The sequence below is a fragment of the Hipposideros armiger genome, unplaced genomic scaffold, assembly GCF_001890085.2.
Source record: "Hipposideros armiger isolate ML-2016 unplaced genomic scaffold, ASM189008v1 scaffold_884, whole genome shotgun sequence".
In the NCBI taxonomy this organism is placed as follows: domain Eukaryota; kingdom Metazoa; phylum Chordata; class Mammalia; order Chiroptera; family Hipposideridae; genus Hipposideros; species Hipposideros armiger.
Window position 1 is genome coordinate 303,733 of NW_017732234.1, and position 18,343 is coordinate 322,075.

Here is an 18,343-nt window from a genome sequence, read left to right on the forward strand (position 1 = left end):
GCCCTCATATGTGGGATCCGAACCGGGGCCCTCTGGCATCCCAAGCGAGTTCTTAACCATCGCGCCACTCGGCCGGCCCTGGAGTTTGTTTTAAACATTATGAGCATAACTTATAATGAGCAACAGATTCTCTGCATGTGTTCTCTAATAGCCTGAAAAATCATTTTTAAAAAAAGGTATCAGACACATAAACACATACACACATTTAAAATAAATACAAGCAAGGAGCAAATAAATGGATTAGATGTGTTCTTAAGAAATGCTGTCCTTTGATAGATGATTGGATAAAGGAGATGTGATATATAGATAGATGATAGATAGATAGATAGATACCTATCTATCTATCTATATATGTGTGTATCTATCTATCTATCTATCTATCTATCTATCTATCTATCTATCTATCTATATATATATATTGGAAAATTACACAGCCATAAGAATAGATGAAATGCTGCCATTTGCAACAACATGGATGGATATTGAGAATATCATGCTAAGTGAAATAAGTCATATTGGAAAAAGTCAAGAACCATATCACTTAACTCACATGTAGGATATAAAACTGAAAACAACAAGAAACAAACAAAAACCCACAGACACAGACAACAGTATGGTGGCTACCAGAGGGTAAGGGGTGGAGGGAGGTAGAAAAGGTAAAGGGGCTCAAATATATGGTGATGGAAGGAGATTTGACTTTGGGTGGTGAACACATAGATGATATACTATAGACTTGTACACTTGAAACTTATATGATTTTATTAACGAATGTCACCCCAATAAATTTAATAATTAAAAAAAAAGAAGTATTGGAGTTGGGGGGGATTAGACAGATCCTCCATTTTGTTCTGGAAACTAAGTGATGGTGGCCTATATTTTTCAGGGAAGCAACAGCACAGAGTATAAGGGTTGAGCTCGAGGAGAGTAATAAAGGTGGTTAGGAGAATTGCAAAGGGATGATGGGGAAAAAAAAGGAAAGATCAGTATAATGTCAAAGGCAATCGATGCTATGCTGGAAACTATAGATTTGTGTTATCATCAATCCAGAAAGTTGCATGGCTTTTTTTTTTTTTCTTTTGATGGACTCAATACCCCAGGAGGTGAGAAAACCTAAAGCTGGACTGAGACAGAAGTGGGAGTTAGAAGGTCAGTGTGTTAGAAGGATGAGAAGCTAACCCTGCTGAAGGAATGAAATCAAGGTTACTGACCTTGGGATCCATACTGATTAGGAAAAAAAAGAGCCCCCAGAAGGAGGGGGCTGATAAACTGGTGAATAAGAGATGGGTTAAGGCATAGGTACCCTGAGGAGGCAAAGAAGAAGGCATGTGCGAGCTCTGGAGGGAGAGAATGCTTCAGGCAAGAAGTGGTATATTTGGTCTTTAAAATTTTAGAGGTGCAGCCGTGCGCTGTCTTAGAGAGCTCAGCTTTATCATCTTCTGAGGCGGAAAGTGAGCCTTAGGGCTTTCAATTGAATCAGGAATGGAATTGGTGGAAGTGACCTACTTACTAACTCACCAGACAGCGATATGGAACTTGATAGGAAAAAAATTACTTACCTAGAAAATTTGCTTTATCAAGATTAACCAAGAATAGAACAGAAGTGATAGAAGAGGCAGGGAGAGCAAGGGAGAGTGAGAGAGTCCAGAGTGAATAAGATAAGTCATTGTGTTTTGTTTTGTGGGACATATGATTTATATTCTCTTTGCCGTATCTATTCAAAATTCTGCATCTATCTATCTATCTTACAGTGCCAGGCAACGGGGCCTGTTCTCAAATGGCTGATTAATTCACTGCCCTAAAATAAGTTAAATTTCCTGCCCAAAGCCATATTCTGTTAGTGATATAGAATTTTTTTTCCCCCTTAGTAAAAATCCCTAGCAGATTCCCCTCCAGTTTGTGAATCAGGAGTGAAGATGTGTGATTTTTAGTAACTGAGGAAAATTTGCTCATCTTTAGTACTGGCCCACTCTGGTCAGCTTTCTCTCAACAGCACAAGGAGTGGCCACAGAAACTAATAAGAAAACAGGGCAGAAGCACTTCTTTACAGCTGGTTTCCTAGGGCTCCGGTACTTTACTTTTGTGTTATACAAATTACAATCTCACAATAAAATACTATTATCAATGTAAATATCTAACTCAAAGAGTTTTTATTTGAGTTATTTAGAAAATAAATCATTAATGAAGTAAACTAAAACTGTATAGGGATTTTTCATAAATATCAAACTCTGCTTAAAATGCTGGGGAGAGTTCAGTGGAGGATGTACAATACACATATTCATACATATTCAAATATTCAAATATATATTCAAATATTCCCACAGTACTTCATTCAAAAAGTGCTTTCAGATGATCCTAACTAAACCTTTTGAGGTAAGTAGTATCATTTTCTAATAGGGAAAATTAAGTTTATATTATATGACATGTCAAGCCACAAAGGTGCTTAATTGGGGAAACTGGATTATGGGCTTCAAACCCAATGCATTTTCCAATAAAACATGCCATCTTCATGAAAAATTCCTGAACCCGAGTTGATAAGAATTAAGTTATAGAGAATGACAAGGAGGGTTATCAAGAAAGATTTTGTTCCTTCAGGATGTTTCTACTGAGTTTCTGTGGTGTGCAGGGGCTGCTTGAAGAACTGGGGTCCCAAAGGTAAATGAGACGCAGCTTGTGCTGCCATAAAGTTTTTATTGCCATGGTGTTTATACATATATCAAAGCTGCCTCAGTTATATAAATGCATTGTAAGGGGCAATTAGAAAAGATGTAAATGTGAGTAAATTGTGATGTAAATGTTGTGAACTTCAGGAGAGGTGTGATCATTTTAGACTGCAATGGTCATTTATATGGGAAAAGGTTACCCCGAGCAATCATCATAATAAACAGAAAAGGCAGAGCCACGCCACATGTAGTTTTGAGAGCAATTCTTCCTGACTATATCCTAAAAGTCAGCAGAATTTTAAAGGAAAGAGACAAAGTTGAAGCATGAGGTTAGGACTCCGCAAAGTAATACAGTCTATTGCAAGATCCAGGACTGTACATTGCTAAAGCACCCAGACAGACCCAAATATATCTAAGGGAAGTCAGTGGGGCCCATGGCAATTTGGAAAGCCCTTAAGCTACCTAAAAGAACAGTCACTACTCAGCTCAACTAATTCTTGCTATGTAAAAAGATGAGTAGTCTCAGGTTTTTTTTATTAGTAAAGAGAGGAGCAACAGGAGCAAGTCATTGAGAGGCTGTGACCGCTGGTTGACCTTTTAATAGAACCCAGGTAATTGGAGGCTCCTCCCACCCCTCACTAACCTTAGAATCTACACTCCACCCACCCTTTCCACAGCAGGAGCCATTTCCAAGGATGCATGCCTCCTTGAGAGAGCTGTTGTTGAGACTCTCTGGACAGGATACATGACTGAACCCTGTTAAGGCCTCTGTATGAACTTTAAGATTCTGACCAGCGGATGCACAGATTTATTTGTCTTGTGACCACTGAAAGCAAACCTCATGTGCAGGTTTCCTTGCTTCTTAAACCTGCCACCTACCAATCTGGAACGGTCTGCATTATTTGGTCCTGGTCCCTCCTTGCCCTCTGCGTCCTGAGGCCAATTTCAGATTTCGCCTGGGAAACCCCTGAATTTGCGAACCAACAAAGAGGTATGAAATTAACATTTTCAGGTAAAAATATCTGATTTGGTAAATTTCTCATATCTTTTAAAAGTGTGTCCTTAAAGTGTGTGAACCAGAAATACGCCTGCAGGCCAGATATAGCCTAAGGGTGCCTGATTTGTGCTCTGTGGTCTTAAGAGCATTTACTAGATTATAAATTTGAAGGCTCAGGACCATCCCCTAGGTACTTCTGCCTGCTTTGTAATGTGGTACAATAACTTAAAGGCTCTTTGCTTACATTTATTCAACAGAATAATAAAGGTGGTATCTGACATCTTATATCTTAGTTGTTATAAGGGCCAAATGAGATAATGTTGAATGAGATCGGAAAGGTTCTAAATGCTGCTGAGAAATACTTTAATTATTTATGGGAATGATTTATGAATCATGACTAAGACCTATTACTGATCAACGAATAATATATTGTCACTGTGTTGTCAATGCTGTTTTAAACCTGAAGAATTGTTTGTTTTATTGTTTTCATAAGAAGCTGTTATCACTTGAAGTGCATAAAATATCACTGGGAAAGCACAGTTTATCACTTGGCCAGGCTGAATAGGAAGTAAGTTAATGTGTTCATTTAATAAGTGTTATTTAGATTCTAGAACTTGGAAGGGCTGCTGGAGAACCTGAGATTGAGGGTAATTTTGCTATAATTAATACCTTACTGGTCCTCTTCATTACTGTAACTAAACTGAATTTTTAGAAAATATCTCAATTGCACAAGCAGTGCTTTTAACTAAGTGAATAGACTTAGAAATGTGAGATGTTAGACAATTTAAATATCAGCCTATGAAGAGTAGGATGAAATATGGATCTATGCATCCAAAGAGACGTAGTAAAACTGGGCTTGGTATGGACAGTTGCCATATCAGAGGGGTAAACTTTCACAAGCAGGGTCTAGCGGCTCAACAGAAGTTTGCATCTGACCCTCAGGAAGGAACAGTATCATGGAATGGGTCCATTTAGAGCTGAGTACCATTTATATCTGGTGACCTGGATCACAGATTCTAGGAGCAATAATCATAAATGACTAGAATTGAATCATGAATCAGTTAAGTGATATCACTGCTGACATCTATTTGATTTTTTAATTGAGATGTAATTTAATAATATAATATGCATTTTAAGGGTACCATTTGTTGAGGGGATTTTTTGTGTGTGTGTTTTTTTTAATATCAACTGTGTAAGGCTACACATTTATTAATGAATTGAACATTTCCAGCACTCCAATAAGTTACTTCTTGCCCCTTCCATGTAAACTCCTCCATGAGAGGCAATTACTATTCCGGGTTTTATAACCATAGATCCTTTTTGCTTATTCTAGATTTTCATACAAATAGAATCACACCCTGCATACTGTTTTGTATCTGGCTTCTTTTACTCAATATGCTTTTAAGATTTATCCATGTTGTTCAGTGTATCAGTAGTGCATTTCTTTCCATTACTCTCTCTCGATTAGTCTAAGATTTTATCAAAAACATTTTGAAGTATTGGCTTTATTGATTTTTTTCTATTGTTTGTCTATTTCTATTGTGTTGATTTCCTCTTTTATCTTTATTATTTCCTTCTTTGTATTTATTGTAGATTATGCTAAAAAAATCAGAGCTGGGAAGTAAAGTAGTAAAAAAATATTTTATTCAGAAACAATTACTGTAGAGGAAAAGATACCTCAGTATTGAACTGGGTTCAATTCCAAATACAGCATGGATAAAAAGGGGTTTATCATCAAGGAGTAGGGAGAGGGTCAGTGGCTAGAAAATGACCAAGAGGTAACATCAGGAAAAAGGGGGGATTCTGGCTAAATCACCTTCACAGGATTCTTGCTAAAGGCAGGCCAGGTTGAACAGACATCAATCACCATGGTGAGAGAAGAAAACTTTGGTCAGATTTTGAGCATGGAGGGTTCTTTCTAAAATGACTTAGCAAGATTCTTGCTAAAACTGAGCAATGCTGAGCCAATAAGGATGGAAACAGGTGCCCAAGTTTGAAGCGTAGCTGTGACGAGGCTTTAGAGAAGCCTGACTACCGTATTTGCTGGCGTATAAGACGACCCCCTAACATTTCCACTCAAAATACAGAGTTTGTTATATGGTTGGCTGTGTGCGATTTTGCGAGTGTGGTAAAATCGCATAACAGCAAAATTGCATAACAGCCGAGCATACACCCAGCAGCGCTGCTGATGCCTGAACGGTATGTGGAATGAAGTGGGCGGGCATCGGGAGGCCACTATGGCACGGGGCAAGCACTATGGGCAGTCTATCTGAAGTGTACCTGGCGATAAGACGACCCCCCACTTGGAGGCATATTTTTCAGGGCCAAAAAATTGTCTTATACGCCGGCAAATACGGTAAGTTTGGTCAAGGAGTGTGTCTCTTGTCAGTTGAATTGATTTTGATACTAGTTTCTTAAGATGTAAGCATGAGTCATTTATTATACAATTTTCTTCTTTTCCAATATAACTATTTCACGCAATAAATTTCCCTCTAAGACTACTTTGGCCTCATTCCACAAATTTTAGTAGGCTGTGTGTTCATTATCATTCAGTTTGAAATATTTTCTAATTTCCCTTGTGATTTCTTCTTTGTTCATGGATTATTTGAAAGTGTGTTGATTAATTTTCAAATGTTTGGGAAATTCCTAGGTATTTTTAAAGTCAATTTCCTGTTTCATACTGTTGGGGTTGGGTAAAATGCTTTGTATGATTTTAATGTTTTGGAATTTATGGAGACTTATTATGATCTAGTGTATGTGGTGCATCTTCCTGGATGTTTATACGCCCTTAAAATCAATGTGCATTTTGCAGTTAGTCACTGACTGTAGCCTTTCATATAAAAAATTAGATTAAGGGGGTTGATATTATTGTTCAGTTACGTTATAGCCTTACTAATATTTGGCTAACGTTTTAATTGCTAAGACAAGAGTTCCAAAATTCCCAACTATGATTGTGAATTTGCCTGTTTCTCCTGCTGGTTATGTCAATATTTACTTCCTGTATTTTGAATCACTGTTTTGAAGCACACACCCATTGAATTCATGTTGAATCAACATTCAACATTTTAGTCATCAAGAAATGATCCTCTTTAGCGAGGTAATACATTTTTGTAAAAGTCTACTATGATATTAACATGGCCATACCAGCTTTCTTATATTTAGGTTTGCCTGGCATATTGTTTGTTCCATTTTTTTTACTTTCAACTTGTCTGTCTTTATATTTAAAATGCGTGTATTATAAAACACCTCAAATAGGAACGTATTAATGTATTCGTCTGACAACCTTTGGCTTTTAATTGAAGTGTTTACTCATTTTAATGTAGCATAAGGGTTGATACGCTGTTTAGTTCCCACTTGACCCTGTAATTGTTGTTTCTCAGTTATTTCATTTCCTGTCTCATTATAAGTTAATGAAGGTTTTTTTTTCATATCCCATTTTTGTTTTCTATTAATTTTTAGTTATATCATTTTATTTATTTTATTAGTTGCTATAGATAGCCACATCTTACCTTGAATTAATTTATACTATTTCATATAAATGTAAGCATTTTGAAACAGCATCATACCACTTATACTTACCGCATCTGGGATGCTATTGTTGCCATATGCTTTGCTTCTGCGTATGCTATAAACTTTAAATGAATGTTTCTTTCTTTTGCTTTGAATGAGCAATTGACTTTTAACGGATTTAAGAAAAGAAAGGGTATGATATTTTGTATATATTTACCATTTCCAGTTTTCTTTTTTTTTCTATCTGTAATTCCAGCTTGTCTCATTTCCTGTTAACTTGAAAAACATTGTTTTAGCTTCTTTTCTGTGAGATTTCATTGGCGCCAAATTCTCTCAGCTTTCATTTATTTCAAAATGTCTTTATCTTTTATTTTTGAAATATATTTTTGCAAGATATAAAATTCCAACTTGACTTGTTTTCCTTTCACACTTTAGAGATGCTATTCATTGTATTTTGATTCTGTATTTTTCTGATGAAAGGTCAGCTGCCGTTCTTAATGTTATCTTTACTCTTATAGATTTAAAATTTTGCCTTCATTATTCAGCAATTTGACTAGGATATGCCTAGATGTAGTGTCCTCTGTATTTATGATTTGGAGGTCACTGAATTCTCTATTTCATTTATTATTTTTGTTCAAATTTGAAACATTTGGTACAAACGTTCTTGTTTTTTTGTTTGTTCTTTGTTTGTTTTTACAATTTCTTACTGCATTTAAAATTTTGAGATGTGATTGACATACAGCATTGTGTAAGTTTAGGGAGTACAGGGTGTTCATTTGATACATTTATATATTACAGTATGATTACCACCAAAACGTTAGCTAACACCTCTGTTTGTCACGTAATTATCATTTCTTTTTGTGGTGAGAACATTTAAGATATAGTCCCTTAGCAACTTTGAAGTATATAATTCAGTATTGTTGACTATAATCACAATACATCCCCAATGCAGTAAATCCCCATAACTTATTTATCTTCTAACTTTAAGTTTGCACCCTTTGACCAACACCTCCGCAATTTCCCCATGACCCAACCTCTGGTAGCGACCATACTACTGTTTCTATGAGCTCAGCTTTTTAAGATTCTGTGTATAAGTAATATCATACAATATTTGTCTTTCTCTGTCTGACTTATCTAGCTTAGCATACGAATATTCTTTAAATATTTTCTGTCTCATTTTCTCACTCTTGTTCTTTGGAAATTCTATTTGATATATGTTAGATTTCTTAACACTATTCCACTGGTTACTTTTCTTTTTTCTCTGAGACTCACTTTAGTTTTTTTGTTTGTTTGTTTGTTTTTAATGTACTTCTCTCCAATTTCACTAAAATAAAAAAAATACCTTATTTCATTGGATATTTTTTGGTTTTCCTGCAGTCCTATGGAGACTATAGACCAGGGATATTTCCTTTATTCCTAAAATATGTTCCTTTTGGGATTTATGTGTAAATCTCATGATGTATTTCAAGTCTCTCAAACTTGGCAGGCATCAAACTCCAAACTTTGTCTTAGCTGTAGTATACATATTAAATGTCTGCTACCTACAGATGTCCACCTGGGTAATTTGGAATAGCACCCATGTATGTTCAATTCAGTAGTAAACCAAACATGTGAGGGAAGTTTGTAATTATATTTTGAGTGTTACTCTTCTGTGATTGTCTTTCCAGGATTCCATCTCCCATAAAGTTTATAATCAACCCAGGAATCCCAAACTCAGTCCCCTTCTTCCCAGACAATATGACTCCAATTCAGTAAGTCCTAGCCATTCCATGTTAAGTGGGCCAAGGGGTACCCTCTGGGAAAAGCTAGATATCAAACTTATTTTGAGGGTATAATTCTTTGCACTTTCTTTCTACTTAGGGTCATGTTAAGTGTCTAAAAACTGTTGTGTGTATACTTATGGGCACATGAGTGCATGTGCGTATCTTAATTATATCCCAATTTTATGATTGCTATCTGGAGATTGGTTTGTCCATATGAGATACTCCACTCAGTAACCATAACCAGAATCAGCTTTTACCCTCTCTTTCTCCACTTAAAATCACAACCTATTTTTAATTCCTTGAGAAACCATTGCAATTTTAAGATGATAGGAGAATGCCAATAAACTTCCCTTTCCTTTAATAAATAACTTATTTGTAGCACTTGCTTTAAATTGTTTCCCTACTTTAGCTGTAATGAAAAAAAGAAAAGATATATTCTGACTTTAATGCAGATTCCTACAGAAAATTCTAGCCACTTAAATCCTTGTTATTCATTTACAGTAAATATTTGAGTACTCAGTCTTCTTCAAACACTTTGCAGGCACTAACACAGCTACTACAAAGGAAAATCGTACCTCACACAGTTTGTATACTAATTGTGGAGCCAGACAATCAATAAGATAAATGATTAAAATTCATATCATGTTTGATACTAATTAAGTATTTAGGAGAAAAATTAAATATAGGGATTTATGAGTAATGTTATGTGAGAGATTACAATTTAGTTCATGTGCCTTTGGCCAATACAACTTGCTAACCATCAAATATAGTAATATGGATTATTTCTACATGAGCACTCATTATGCTACTTATCAGAATTACCATCATCAGAAATTATCACCTCCTCACATTGCTCACCAAGTATTTCAGACATTCTTCAGCCCATTGCCCCAGGTGTGCATGTACTGAGGCCCCTCAAACTTCTTGCTCTCTTATTTTTCTGCTGCCATAGCTAATGCAGCTAACGAGCTTGAAATGCCTACTGTATTGATCAGCACTTTCAACAAAAATCTGCTAAGACTCCAAAATATGTGTTATCTCTTTATTTCCTAATAGTCATGTTTATCTCAAAGCTGATTAGTGGGTCGGAATCCCTGGAATTATTTCTGGTTTTCTCAGGCCTTAGAAGTTTTGCCCTGATGAATCCCTGTTGCACAGAGTGAAGACCAAGGTCTGATCCCTATTCTAATTCAAGGGTGATCTCATTTCATGACTGAAAATGATGGAAACAGAAGTACAACCATTTATCTAACAATAACACCAAACCCCTCCTTGACAGGCAAGGGTGTCTCTTCCCATCAAGCTCAGATAATACAATCTGATGGTTTCTTTCCCAAACCCATTGATCTAAAGCCTAATTCATGACCACTTCGTTATTACACTTCCTCTAAAATTTGAACTGCACAAAATGACATGTGTCTTTAGTAGCATTAGATATCAGTCTATAATATTGTTTATGTAAATCAGGGAGAGATTCTCCTTAATTGGCATTCATTTTCTACACTCCTACTCTGGAAACAGAAAACATTTCTCTAGCTTCCCTGACATTCAGCAGCTGAAAATTAGAAATCAAGCAAATAGGTCAGATCTCCTGAGTAGTAGTTCAGAGTCAGTGTATCAATTATTTTGGCTGAAATAGAATTAAATGTGATGATAAAGCTGAGAGAACTGTACATTCCAGACCTTCAAATGTAAATGATGCTGTGACAGGCAAGGGACAAGAAAGAGGAAAGAACCAGGATTGTGTTTCATTTGAGGGTGTGTGTGTGTGTGTGTGTGTGTGTGTGTGTGTGTGTGTGTGTGTGTCTATCTTCTATCCCAGTATATCCTGAGCCTGCTTGACCATTTGACTTTCTCCAACCTCCATGCAGCTTTATATCTATTATTGCACAGAATAATTGTAACTGGGGTTTATATGACTTCTATTATTTTTGGGAAAACAGTGCATTTTGAGAAAATATCATTTTAGTTCAATTTTTAGATCTCTTTATAACCAGCTATTTAATGAAGCTAATTCATTTCCTAATTCTGTAGATCCCTGTGCTATAGCTGCTTATCAATGTCTGAGTCCATCTATTTTCTACACTGAAGCATTGAGAAAGATGTGGGCTTTTGGTGGGCAAACTATTTTTATTTCCTAAAAGTTTTTTACTTCATAGTTTCTTCCTGTGTGCCATTAATAACTACAAACACAGATGGTTTAAAATATATTTTTGCTGTACCTTTCCATTGTGCCATTTGTCAAATTCTAAAATGATTCCAAGATTTTGTCTTCTTTCTTCCTGGAGTAGAACTAAGAATGAATTAAAACCGTTCCGTAAGAATATTATCAAAATTCAATATAGATAGATACATAGACGATAGAAAGATATAGATATATTATATGAACCATTCTATCTACATGTATCCATCATAAAGTTTAATTACCCTGGTTCTTATACATTTAACTTCTGTGCTTTCCTTCTTTCTAACTGATTGGGAGAGTCAGAAGCCATAAGCTCCATAGGTCTCTAGCTCCTCAAATTTCTTTTTCCACCTGCTACTTCATGACAAAAACCTTTGATGGATTGCCTGCCTAACAGTTTGGTTTTATTTCAAGCAAATTTATGATTGGAGGTTAAAGGGGAAAGAATAGGACATAAAAAAAGATGCCCATCCCCAGAAAATGAATTATAATTGGTCTAACCCAATTGGGAAAATCCTTTTATGCCAGTCTGTGGTAGGCATATGGCCCACATCCAACCAATGAAACATAAAAGAAAATTCACTGGGGTGTTATTATGGATAATTTTTCTCTCTCTAAAAAAAAAAAGAAGCAAAGAAAGAGAAGGTTTTGGGTTTGTTTGTTTTTCTTTTGTTTTTCTTTCCTTGCATCCATCACCTTTGTTGCTGCTTAGGAAACTGTTCTGTGAGGACATGATACTTCACACTGCAGGTACCATTAGTGTAGGTTTGACCAAAACATTACAGAAAGAGGGGAGAACTTTGGTGTTTGATAAACCACTAACCAAACTCTGGAATTGAATTTTTCAAAATTTCTTATAATGTAAGAAATAATATGACTTTCTAGATGATGACACTGTTTGTAAGGTACACAGGAAGGAAAGCATGCTAACTGAAACAGAGGCTCTGAGAAAGGCCAGAGTCAGCTTAATCATTCAAAATTATAGGGAACACTGCCCTTTCGTCTCCATTTCCTAGTGGCTAGTGGGTTTGGCTTTTCATATAATTGGGGTAGTGTGTTTTCAGATTTCAGAGTATGTTTAGGAAAAAATAGCTGATACTTGCTTGATTCTGCTCTGGGAGTGAGACTGTTCCTAACCTGGTTAAAGACATACTTGTGTAGTCTACATAGCTAAGAGAAGTATAGTTCTGCATTGAAGTTCTGAAATTTAGGTTGTTAGAGCAGCTTGGTTAATTGAAAATTGTTTCTTTAAATCTATCTGTGTGTCTATCTATCTATCTATCTATCATCTATCTATTTATCTATCTATCTATCTATCTATCTATCTATCTATCTATCTACCTATTCTATCTATCTATCATCTCTCCAGTTATGGAGACATAACTGGGATTGAATAAGAGTGTGGTACACCATCCTAGACTTGTAGTATTTCTGGTCTTCTGAATAAATACCATCCTAACTCTTATACCTGTTTACCAATACTGGAGTATAGCAGTAATATAAGACATGCAGCGCTATAGCCCCAATTAAAAATATTCCAAAGAACTGGAGCTCAAACTATTGTACAAATATTCTGTTTCAATTTTTAGTCATTATGATTCTGCTAAGCAAGGTCTATATCCCATTCTTCAGAGGAACTTTCCACTCCTGGCTCTTTTTTTTTGTTCTTTCATTATCTGAAAGGTTTAAGATCACTATGGAGTAGTTTGAGGAGACCGATGGGGATATTGAAGATTGACAGGATTATTGAATTTGGAGTCTTTAAGAAAACATTAACGAAACGTGTAAATATATAAATCAAATATTGACTGACATAAAAGGAGAGATTAACCATAATACAGTCATAGCAGAGGACTTGAACACCCCACTGACACCAATGGACAGATCACCCAGACAGAAAATCAACAAGGAAACAGAGACTTTAAATGACACACTAGACCAGATTAATTAATTGTCATTTTTAGAGCATGGGAAGTGGTCCTGTCAAAAGTTCCCTTGTGTGCTATGGAATCTGCTAAAGTCAAGAAAAGATTTGGGGGGAGAGAGGTAAACTGGCAATAAATAAGTGACCAATTTCATTACTATGAGATAGAGTTCTACATTTTAAATTTAATATACACATGTGCCTTAAGTGATATTTATTTTTAAATATATTCCTAATAAAGACAGAACTTTGATGACATCTTTTCATGCAACAAGTTACCGAGGTGTATTCACATGACATTATTCCAGAAAAGCTAGTGATTACCTAAAAGTGTAAATTATTTATTGATTAATCAATCCAAATAATTTAAAGTTATCTTCGAAACCATACCATATTATTCAGTGTTTAAAATCTAAATTAAAGGATCCCATAGACACAATACATTAATTTTTTCTTACTCTCTGAGTTTTTTCTTACTTCAACTGAATTTTCATTAGATTATGGCATTCTTTAAAATCTTTTTTCAAAACTTTTTTTTTTTCCTTGTTATCTCTTAGGGAAAGCACAGCTACAATGAATGCATGCAAATGCCTTAGGGTACTCTTGCTGTCCTATTCTTGAGCTAGATTTATGCCCTAGTTGGGAAACAAATTGTCTTTCTTGAACTGGTAGCCTTTGGGGTCTTAGGTTAATTGGAGCTTTCTGTCATATCCTAATACCCAGGTTTGAGAAAAAGCCTGAGCGGCCCTGGGTGGAACTCTTTTTAAAACTATATGCTGGGACAACAACAAGAGGTCATTCTTTTCTTGCTCCAGAACTAGAAAAAAGGCCTGTGAGTGACAGCAGTGGGGATTGCTGATATCCTGAGTACCTCTGCCTTTTGCTAAGTGTGTTTGTTTTTACAATAATCTGATCTGGTCAATCCTGAGTACACAAGTCCACTTCTATTCTTTTGTGAAATATATATGCTAACAATATATGCTGGAAAGGTTATATATTTTTTCTCTAATGTTTCAGTTTAAAATGATTGGTATGCTAGCTGAAAAAGAAAATGTTATTTTCAGATATTCTACAACTCTTTGCCTTACAGAATAAAGGCTTTCAAGTTGAAATGATTAGGTTGTAAAAGATTTCTTTCTGAAGACATTGGGAAAACATAAATAGTTTTTTTTTAATAATTTAAAATTAGCATTCTGTGATTCATGAAGTAAATGCATCTGCTCTATTTTCAATATGCACAAAAACATGAGTTTTGATAGAGGGGTGTGTTTATTTTTAATTTTTTTGTCAATGCAAATGTCATTACTGACAAATAATGCATTTTGAAAGCTGTAGCTAAACCTATGGTTTACCAGATATAACCCATGGATGCCTCTTAGATGTTTGAAGAATTGTAAATTGAGATGAGCTTTAAATACCACCTTCTTCTAACTTCATTTGACTGAGAATGGAATTAAGTTGGCCCTGAGTAATGCTTATCACCTGGGTTTTTTTTTACCTTTTTACATATCCTGCTTAGAGGAAGGGGAAGAAAATTTTGAAAAGGTAATGGGAACTGCATATTATGACATTTAGTGTCTAAGTGAAGCACTATATTAAAAATAGATTTTAAGTAAAAACAAAATAAGTCACTATGATATATCTAGTTGTTTACAGATAAATATGAATACTGTGTGTCTAACATAGCTTCCAGCCAGATTTGGAGACTAGTCTCACTTCAGAAGTTGTAATACACTATAAACCTAATAAATTAAGCACATAGGTATTTTGTCATCACCATTCTCACCCTTTGCCCACCACTCACAAGCTAAAATCTATTTCTATGCCAATGAGTGGCTTCATCAACTTCTAGCTCTGTGCACTGCAGACATGTCCAGAAGACACCCAATCAGATGAGAAAAAGATGGTGGAGGAGAGGACTAAATTCAAGATAAAATGAATCCTAAGATACAAAAGCCTATGCTGGTGAATAAACTGCCTCATGTATGGACTAGAGGAGAACCAGACTGCAAATCTAATATTAGAGAAATCTGTTGATTTTTGTCTATCCACTACTGCCCTTCTTCCTTCTCATAATAGAACTACTTTTTGTAATTGAGAACTCATTTTTTCAATAAGGGGAGGCTTGAAATTGTGTCATTATAAACATAGTGCCTTGCTGGCTGAATGGCTCAGTTGGTTAAGAGCTCACTCAAGAGTTTGAGCTCTAAACAACAGCGGTTTGAGTCCCTGCCTGAGCTGAGCAGCCACTGAGCTGCCAACAGGTGGCAGGATGGCTCAGCTAAAAAAATTAAAAAAAATTTTTTTTAAATAAACCTAGTGCCTTATCCGAGTAGTGAACTAAACAGATTAACACATGCTAATCTGTCTATCTTCCTGGCTATAGTAATTGACCCAGAGATGGGCAAATGACCCAAGACAAGCCATTAGTGTCTTCCATGTAACTTTACTATTGGACTTCCTGGAATTATGGTCTCTTTATACTGAGGTTGTGAAACAGATAGTATGTGAGTTTGGGTTATGACCATTTTGCCAGTTATAGGGGCAGGAAAGCTATCTGTTATCTACCCAGACCTAGTATCATAAATGGAATTCCTAAGCATTTCTTTTACTAAAGAACCTGTACGTTGTCAATTATTTTGCATGGCTCTTTTTGTGGAGTATTATTAATATCATTGACTATTTGACCAGTATAAAATTATATTCTCCCAACTCAGTTTGTTTCATATTTGTTACAGCCTTAAACATTATTTGAGAAAGGTTTTCCTCTCATATCACATTAAGAAGGGCTTCAATCAGTCTCTTCAAAGATATAGAAATGTGGAACACAAGTAGATTACTTTTCTGACAATTTAGCTCCCATATCCACATAGATATTTGAAAGTTTATTATCTGGATTAATAAACACTAGTTGCTTTAGATCACAGCTTTTATGTAGTTCTAAATAAGTTATTACTCTAATTTTTAGCTTCTTCATTATAAATTATAGATAATAGTTTTTACCTTATGCAGGTATTAAATGAGATGGTATATGTAAAGCAGTTAGCATCCTGCCTAAGCTATAGGAAACACTCAATAAACATTACATTTGATAATCTCCTATTCCTCCTCCTTTCTTTTCTAAGTCATCGCCAATATATTGGGTTGTTGGAAAACTCATAACGTATTTTGTCTATGTTTTTCAAAGGTAATTTGTTTATATAAACAACAAAGATCAATCAATGCTATATTGCCTGTTTTGTTCAATAACCTTTTGCCATCTCTCAGTGAGCTTCATTATTCCTCGTTCATAGAAGCACCTGTCTTTATCAGTGAAAAACTGAACAAGGTGCTGATTTATAGCCTCATCTGAATTGAACATCATACCATTAAAAGAGTTTTGAAGAGAGAAAAACAAGTGGAAGTCTGATGGTGTAAGGTCAGGTGAATATGGTGGGTGTTGCAACACATCCCATCCAAGCTCCAATCATTTTTGACAGGTGATCAAACTTGTGTGTGGTCTTGTGTTGTCACGATGGAACACAACTCCTTTACAATTAACAAGCTCTGGATGTTTCTGGATGGGGGATTCGTTCAAACTGTCCAATTGCCAACAGTACACATTCAAATTGATTGTTTGGTTCCTTGGTAGGAGCTTGAAAAACATGACACCTTTAACATCCTACCACACTGAGAGCATAACCTTCCTCTGATGAATGTCTGCTTTCAATGTCGTTTGAGGCGAATCATCACATTGGATCCAAGACCATTTTTGCACCACATTGTTGTAAACAATCCACTTCTCATCACCAGTTATCAGTCACTTCAAAAAAGGATCATTTTCCTCATGTTTAATGAGCATATTGCAGATGTTTATAAGCACTGTCAAATAAACTTTTTTGAGTTCATGTGGAACCCAAATATCAAGCTTGCTTATGTATCCCAACTTCATCAGCTGGTCATGAACACTTGAATGATGGGTGTTCAATGTTTCTGCAATCTATCGTGTCATGTATCATGGGTTTGACTCTATCAATGCATTTATTTTATCATCATCAACCTTGGTGGGCCTCCTTGACAGAGGAGCATCATTGAGATCAAAATCACCAGCATGGAATTTCGTGAACCATCACTTGCACTGACATTCTTGTAGACCATTGTCACCATAAACTTGACAAAACTTTTCACAATCTAGATGTGCATTCTTTCCTTTAAGTAAGCAAAACAGTAGAATGTGGCAAAAATGCACAGTTTGGTGTTCTATATTCAACTTGTTGTAAAAGCTCCAAAACTCAACCAAATCGCTCCATTTTTTTTTAGAGTGAAGCTAGAACTGTCAGCTGTCAATTGACGTAGCAATAACTTCCAAAAATGAACTAGTCCCATCTGTCACAAACATACATCATGATTTTTCTGACAATCCAATATTAGCAAAAATGTTATATTTAAAAGCACAATAGAAAGCACTTAAAAACATTTGTTGCATGCATTTTACTGAGTGTCATGGTCCTCTTTCACCTTTTCAGCATTACATTTTCTATGACACCCTTAACACTTTCAGTTTGGGAGGAATGCATATGGAAATATGAGGAAGAAATAAGGGGCTTGAGGAGCTGATATCTCTCGTTCATCACAGCACAATAGAAAATATTTTTAGGAGCAGTGATGCACATGGCAGAGGACCAGGTTAGTTGATTGGAACACCCTGGTCTTAAAAAGGTGTAGGGTGTAATGAGCTATTGAATTTAAGAGGGCTAGGATTTACGTAAGAGAAGTGATGTGTGTGCCTCTGTGTGTGGAGGGTCAGGGGTGGGTGAGGTGGGGGGTTCTGTCTATATGTAGATGTATTAGAATGGGAAAGTAATCCAGCCAACACTATTTTAAATACTGCAGATTTCTACAACTGTGACTTCTTTACCATTGGACAAAATTGTATGGCTTGTTTGGTGCTTGTTTCTAATCTATCCCAAAGTCAGATATTGTGAAAGTAAGCTCTGATAATAGAGAATTTGGAAAGAATTCTGAACCATTGAATCAGGGTGGGACAAATTCAAAGGTAAGGGGTAAGGAAACTTAGAACTTGAAAACAGGTACAAATGTTGTGGAATAGATTTCCTTCTTCATTTCATACTCTTCTACTACTTTACTCATTTAAGGTTTTATTTTTCTTGTTTCTTTATCTTCTCCTTTGTTTCTCATTTTTGTAGCTTTTATCTCTTCAATATTCACTCTTAATTTTTCTTTTATGTAATTCACTGTTATTATTTCTGACCTATAATTTAAATTTTGAGGGTATTAAAATCAAGTCAATTATATAAAGTAAAA